This window comes from Amphimedon queenslandica, unplaced genomic scaffold, assembly GCF_000090795.2.
Source record: "Amphimedon queenslandica unplaced genomic scaffold, v1.1 AMPQUscaffold_11542, whole genome shotgun sequence".
In the NCBI taxonomy this organism is placed as follows: domain Eukaryota; kingdom Metazoa; phylum Porifera; class Demospongiae; order Haplosclerida; family Niphatidae; genus Amphimedon; species Amphimedon queenslandica.
The window spans coordinates 1-8,026 of record NW_003548216.1 but is presented as its reverse complement, the minus strand read 5'-3'; the positions used below and the strand labels follow the sequence as shown (position 1 = coordinate 8,026).

The window sequence follows — 8,026 nt, the reverse complement described above, 5'->3', positions numbered from 1 at the left end:
ATAAAAATGTAAAAATATACATGTACTTAGTAATTATTGAAGCTATTGATTGTTCACATGTACACTGTATGTACATACACCGTATATTCCTAAATAGAAGCCACATGCAAATAAATGCCAGGGTGGCAATAGAATTCAAGTATAAATACGTAAATCTATCCTTGAAGTAAGTCAGTAGTCTTGTGGATACTGCTTGAAGTTCCTGAAGTTAAGTGCATGTGGTCATGGGTTTGAATCCTGCTTTGGGCCAAAGTTTTTTTTATTAAAAAAAATTTTTTTCAAGGTCCAAATACCATTTTAGGAAATAGACGCCCGGGCTTTTATTTAAGGAAATACAGTACTTGTATGAGGCACAGAGCTAAATGAAATTTTAACAGCTACACTGTAGTAATTACACACTTTTACGTTATTTATGGTCTCATTTTTATAGTTAGGAAAGACTGCTCTAGTTCTAGCTGCAAGTAAAAGACATCATGAGATTGTACAGTTATTAATTGAAGATTATCCAATTGCTTCAATTCACGTGAGTTGGTAATCTTGGTATATTATTAGCAGCCACATACAAATGTATCTATTTTGTTTTTAGCCATTTTATTACTTTTACCATTCCCATCATAGCTATAGCTATAATGTATAATAGGAATGTTTAGCTTTAGTGTCTATACTGTATTATGATTTAGATAGAGTAAAGGCCAATTCACACTGCAAAATTAACTATTTTCTATTAACTATTTTAATTAACTATTTTCTATATTTTCTATTCTTACCTTCCGTAAATGGTGGCCATTGGTTAATACAGTACTTCTTGTCTTAACATATAGCCTTACCTCACGTTAATTTTGCAGTGTGAATCAGCCTTAAGTGAGTGAGATATTAAATGGCCTACTGTATATGGTGCTGGACCCAATAAGAACTTAGTAGTAATAATGATAGGAAAAATTGACTAGCTCCACTTCATGACAAGTACCATACAGCTGAAAATATTGGCAGGGAAGGTGTGATATAAGCAACCACCAGAGTAAAATCTGCAATTTTAGTTCATCCTGACCACATGCAGCCACTAGAATTATTGCCAATATAAAATTTGTCAATTATAAATTTTTAGCAAATTGCCAAATATAACTCGGCCATCAATATTCCTGACTGTACAGTATTTAACTGACTGTTTTTTTTAACTTACTGTATGATTCATTGTAGAATAAGGAGTTATATGAAGCTGCTGAAAGAGGTGATTCTACTGGTGTCCAGTCTGCACTGTCTCAAGGAGCTAATGTAAACTATCATAATCCTAAAGAGGTAACTACTGCAGTATATGCATACATTTACATGTACATTTACAGCATGCTTTTTTGTTGATATTGCTACTGCCATTGGACATGGGTCAGGTACATGCATGTATATTTTGTTGTGTCATTTCACAATTCACTTGGTACAATGCCGTTGATGTACAATTTGTGTAGTACATACATAATAACACTGATCACTGTAGAAATATTAGTATAAAGAGTTAATATTGGCAGATTGTTTTGTGAGAAACTGCTATTATAAAATCTATCAGTTGCAATTTTATCCTGCCAATATTTTCAGTTTTGCTAAAAGTGTATGTAGTACACTGCTGTGAAAGACCCATGAGACTTGATAATGTTAGTGTTAATGTAATTAGTGTACATGTATGTTATGTAATAGCATGTATTGTTGGGCGTAAATAGAATGTGTGTGAATTTAATGATTTATGCTGTTTTCTTATTAGACTTTACTGTTGTTACTTGTCCTTTGAGCTGGTTATGAGGCTAGCCTTATCTTTGTCATTTGTATAACATAATGTAGCCTCTTGCTCTTTGTGACTGATTTGTATTTAAGTGATTAATTTTTGTCATTTTGGTGTGTGTTATTTGTTAAGTTAAATTGGTCTGTTACAAGTACTTTATGTTTTTGTAATAGACTGACATGTGAAAATGTTTTCTTCTGTTTCTTATAGTTTGGATCTTCTTCTCTTCATGTTGCTGCAAGAGGAGGATATCATGATGTGGTACAAATTTTGTTGTCTGCAGGAGCTAATGTGAACCTAATAAATAGAGTAAGTATACTGGATTGTACATAAATGTTAAGATCACATGTTATAGATTGGATATTTCCCACAGTTGGATAATTTACTAATTTTCTTTTTGATAAGACTTTTTGAAATTTATAATTAAGTTGCAAAAATAATGAAGAACAGATTATCCAATTCTGCCCTGTGATTTTAATTAATATGTACTGTACATGTATGCACATTTAATTTATGTAGTTACATTATTCTTGTTCATATTTGACTGAGGACTCTTTCTCTGTGGGGGTATTTCCAGTTCCATATAATGGCAAGGCTTCCTATATGACAATGTACATGTATTTGGCAGATTATCTACTGAAATCTGTAGTAATTTTAAAGTTTTAACAAATATATATAAGCTACTCGTGTGATCTGCCACATTGGCCTTAAAATTTTCACGAATCTGGAGAAGAAGGTGGGTAACGAGCTACTTATTGTTTGCTCTGAGCTTGTTAGCATGGACATAGTGGGTCCTGTTTTGATTCTACTGTGGTTGTTGAAGATGTCTTACGTCTTTTGACCAAGTTTTGGTTGGAGATTGGAGGAGATATGCAACGCTTGGGATAAATGATGGTCAATCACCTCTTCCTCTTATTCAGCAGTTCCCTGGTTCCAGCTTCACTTGCTGAACTGTATAGTCCTAGACTGGTCCTCATTATTGACTCCATCAGAGGACCTCATAGTCTGTCAGCTCACTGGCTAGGGTCATTGGCTCTTATAATAGCCTCCACCCCAAATGCCATGATGGACCCAATGGCCCTCCTATAATTTTAGAGTCAGCCAGGGGTCTGATGGGGACTAGACTATTTATTATAGATCTCAGTAGTATTATAATCCTCTTCATTGAGTGATTATCAGTTCCCTGGTTCCAGCTATACTTGCTGAACCATTGAATGAGCCTGTTTTAGACTGGTCCTCATTATTGACTTGATCCATCAGATGACCTCATAGTCTATCAGCTCGCTGGCTCAGGGCAACGGCTCTAATAGCCACCTGATGCCATGATATACCCATTGGCATTCCTGTATATAGACTTTGTCTCGGAGTCAGCCATGGGTATGATGGGAACTATAGAGACTGCCTGCAGTATTATAATTTGCTCACGATGCAAGCATTCATTGTTGGGACTTATATGAGATCAGAGAGTGTTCTTCCCCTTGAAGACAGGTATAATATTATAGATTCTTATATCAAAGGACATACATGGGACTCTTGCCTAGCATTCGGTTTCTCATTACAAGACCTTCCATTTTGGTACCTCAATTGTAGCACATTATTTTAGCACACAAAGGTGCTGTTATGAACAATGGAAAGTGTGTCATTAATTGAATGTAGCATGTTAAAACTACACATTTTGTCAGTGCTAAAAAATGAGCATTGATGGTCAACATTTTATTTTAATCTAATATATATAGTATTATGGTCATTCAATGATGATGTACCTTCCTTCTATATTTCCATCTTAGAAGGTACTTTATCTCAATTATAGAGGATGTCGCCTATAACAGTGACTGCTGGAGCCCTAGCCATTATGATCAGGGTGGAAAATGCTCATCCTTTGTCTACTGAATCTTATCTTTAGCCTTAATTCAGCCTGGAAGTATGTGACCTATATTTATATGGCATGGGAGAACTTCGACTTATCTGTATCTGTCTATGGACTTCTTCATGACACACCCCCTCATTACCATGCAGACTCCTTTAGGTAAGTTATAGACCTGTATCAATGAAAAATTTTTGGGGATGATAACAGTGGCCAAGAACTAGAGGAGCAACTTGTATATGAGCTGGCCATGAATCTCAAAGGACTGCAGATTAGGTGGATTGCTTTATTATTCAAAATATTGGAGGTTATTTAGACACCATCTCCAACTTTACATCAGATCTCAGTAGTCTTTATTACAACTGTATTTTTGCAACTGGAAGGTCTCACCACCATACAACATAATGAGGCTAGACCATGCTTTTATGGAGAACTGAGCAGATTGATATATGTTGCCCAGGTGGTGATATTATAGAGGGCTATGGAAAAAGCAACACTTTTCTCCTACTCTCATGCAAGGATCTATGCATGTACTGACTGAGGGATAGCAATTCTTAGCTGTTGTTGCTCCTCATAATATATGACAGGAGCACTGAGTGAAATTTCTAGGTGGATCCCTCTATTCTAGATCTGCATGTAATAGAGCTCAGTAGTTCAAAGCAACTAGGGTTAGCTTTATATATTTATAACTAACCTATGCATTTATTATTAGTACTATACCTATTACTGAATTCCAATATATATATTAGTGGAGATATCCACTAGACTTAATGGTATTATGATTGGTTCTTGTAGCCCTAAAACAGATTTTAAAGGGGCAGTGTCTCAACATTATTGAGATAGTTTTATAGAGAACTCTATGGCAGACAGCTTTGGCTGGGTGATTGCAGTGACATTGTGCTAATTGACATTCCTTTTGTCTTAACTGTCATCTGCATTATTGACAATCTCCAATAATAGGTATGGGGTACACAGTATGTTCATGCACCATTTATTTTATTCTATAAGGTATATATATATATCTAAAACAAAATGAAATTCATGAACTAGAATACATAGCTGTTCAAAGATAGAGCAGGGGAGTCCCAGTGGATGTCATCTTATATTGTGCTAGCTCTATAGTCAGCATCTAGTCACTGCCTTAAGAGTTTCTGTCTTTGAACAATACATTGTCATATAGGAAGCCTTGCCATGATGTGGAATTAATAATCTTACAAGCATTAGTCGCTACAAGCATATGATCTATATATGTGCATGATGTGAGATTGGAATTCCACAAATGGCTAAGCAAATATATGACAACCCTTCACATGCATTAATTGCTTCTTTCCCATCCCTTTGAGGCCGCTTAATTGCTACTGGGCTATAGGGTACTCTTTGAGGACAGATACAACTCATGCATTTTGGTTTTACGTTGCCAGTTGTTAATGCACCTGGACTGACAGTGCATGCACTATTGCATTATAAGAAATTCCAGGTTGCCTTTTCTCACAAAAACTTTAGTTTATAGTGGAAACCATGGGACAATGCCTGGAGCAACAGAACAATAAAGGGAAAGTATATAAAATCTTTGAACTGTTTCATCAGTGTGTTGTATGGAGTTTTTCGTCTTTAACTTTTTATGGCTAGTCTTACATAATTGTCTGATAATCATGCAGACTCCATTAGCCTTCCTTTTGAATCAAGACACTTCAAGGGAATTTTTGAGCTTATTTGTATTCATTCCAAAGGAAGCCATCAGTTGATTGTTATGTCTGGAGCGTAGAATTAGCAATGAGAATGTGTTAAATACACTGAATAAATAAAATGATTAGCACAAACGGTTGGCAATCACTCCAAACACAAACAATATAAAGAAGAGAAGAAACAGAGCCAGAAGGGACCAAGCACAGAACAAAGAACAAAAGAACAAGAACTGAACAAAAACATGGAAGGATAGAATATATATATGTGTATGCACCTACACAAATTAGAATGTTCTAGAACAGTAAGAATGAGCACATGGTACAAGTAATTACATTTACATAAAATACATTATTAATAAAGAAATCATAGCTGTTAGCTTTGAGTTCACCACATTGATCATTGGATTCATTATTACTATGTGTAGTATCACATTGTTTGTTAATGGTGAAATTGCTAACTCTGATAATGTGGGCTTCTTAACTCATGCATGCTGCTACAAGAGTTAGATCTGGTGGTGACACTCATTTCCATGAAAACTTTAATTTAGTATTGAAAGTGATAAACACTGAAGGTTGTGTTCAGTGGCAATCTTAATTTAATTGAGTAGGTGAAGCAGCATTCAATTTTAATGGTGCTGCTCTCATAATTTTTATCCCAAGTTTTAAATTAATAGATATCAACCCACTTTCTGTGGAATGCTGCTGTTTCAAAAGCAGGAGCTTCATATGCTAATGAGGCATGACATTTCTAATTTAGGCATTTCCAGAGACTTATAGCAGGCAATAAACTTAGATGGCCTTTATTAATAACACTGCTGGTTTTGAACAAAAAAACGGCTCATCTAGCACGATTCACTTTGGTTTTTCTTCATCCCATCTTTATGATTCCAACATCCCCCTTTTTTCCTTTGGACAGGTTAATTTCAGATTGATTGTATATACCATGCAAGCCTATGTCCTGATGATAACCTGATGCTACCACTTTGGGCAAAAGATCTACATGTATGCAAGCATATTGATCTGAGACTATACAAAATAGCGTAGCTTTTGCTTTATGGCTACAGATTGTTGCTTGGTCAGTACCAGGTAATGATGACAACTATGTGCCATCAAACAAGCATCAATGTATTTAGTGAATGTTGCACTGTGGAAATTCTAAGCTGGCTATGGAAATGGCCTCCTGATTATAAAATCTGTTTTTCTCAGCACTAACTCACTTGTGGAGCATAACTCTTCATCTCACTCCAGGAAAGTATGTGTAATTTTTCTATATAAAATGGATATTGCACCAATTGGCAGTTGCAGGGATGCTGCTATGTTTTTAGGTAGTGTGATGGCTTATCACATGCAAAGTTTCATTGGCTTAGTAAAGGTTACAGTTCATATCAACAGTACCAAAAGGTACATATTGTACTAGCCAGTACTCTGATCATTTTGATCAGATGGATACTTATTACAAACAAAAAAATTGTGTCAAATTGACGTAGAATTTGTCCTAGATTATGATATGTGCTATTCGTTTTTCAACACAGCTTCCTGTGTTGAACAGCACACCTGTGTGCTAAATTAACAAACTTTTATGTTGCATAATTGGGGATGACACCAACAGCTGCAGCAGCTTTATACCATTGTTTTTTTGTACATGTGGAGCTTTAGCTTCTGCAAGAAAAATTCTTAACCAATTCTTCATTGGTGGTCTGACATGTGTAGTGCACGAAAAATGTGTAATTTTGGCACAATTTTTTAGTTGCCTTATTATTAAATTACATGGCAGATCACGTAAGCAGCTTATATATTTTTTAAACCTTTAAAATTGCTACAGATTTGAGTAGATAATTGGCCAAATACATTGTCATATATTTGCCTTGCCATTTGTGGAATTCTAATCTCACATCACATATTGAATATGCTTGTGAGATTATTAATTTAAATTTAATGTTATGCCTTCCTTAATATTCTAGCCCTTATCTTTTGAAATATCTTCATGTAGCTATAGACTCCTATACTTTTTGTCATAGAAATCTTGATAAGTTTAATGATAAACAACAACTTAGATGATCAAAACAACAAGACACAAGAGAACAACAACCACTGACAAAATATTATAAAAATCACTTCCTTAAATACAACAGAGAATCTTCTAGAATATAGGACATACACAGTAGAAAGTTCTGAAGTAGAGAGTTCTAGAAGAAACAAGACAGAGTTCTAGAAGGAACAAGACATAATTATAGATAACACTTGACTTTAACAATAATATAATTAAAAATCTCACAAGCATATGAAATATGTGATGTGAGATTGGAATTCCACGAGAGGCAAGGTTTCATATATGACACATGCATTTGGCCTGATTTGCTCCAAATTTTAGTAACTAATAGCAAAATTATTTCACAGATACTTTTTTTTAATGATTATATAACCCTGCTCACGTGACTGCCACGTTGGCCAAAAATTTGCGAGAGTTGACCGTAAGCTGTTCTAGAGAAAGGGAATCATAGCCAAAGTTATTGGACATAATAAGGGCTATGAATCATGGCTATTGTACATAACATGAACCATTAGAAATGAATAAGGAAACATAGTCAATTACAATTGTACATAACAAGAATTATGTAGAATAAGGAATCATAGACAGTACCAATTGTACATATTATAGAACAACTAATCATAGTCAATAACTGTTTATATAATAGGAACTATGTATCA

At 34.8% G+C, this 8,026-nt stretch overlaps 1 long non-coding RNA gene across 1 annotated transcript in view; it reads left to right on the top strand.

Annotated features, from left to right (window-relative positions):
- Positions 1–1,292, top strand: part of LOC105315192 (uncharacterized) — a 1,843-nt gene extending 551 nt beyond the window's left edge. Inside the window, exons 2-3 of the long non-coding RNA XR_002188592.1 lie at positions 431–523; positions 1,198–1,292. This is a non-coding gene — a long non-coding RNA (uncharacterized LOC105315192). The remainder of the gene's footprint in view (positions 1–430; positions 524–1,197) is intronic.
- The last annotated feature ends 6,734 nt before the right edge of the window (positions 1,293–8,026 follow it).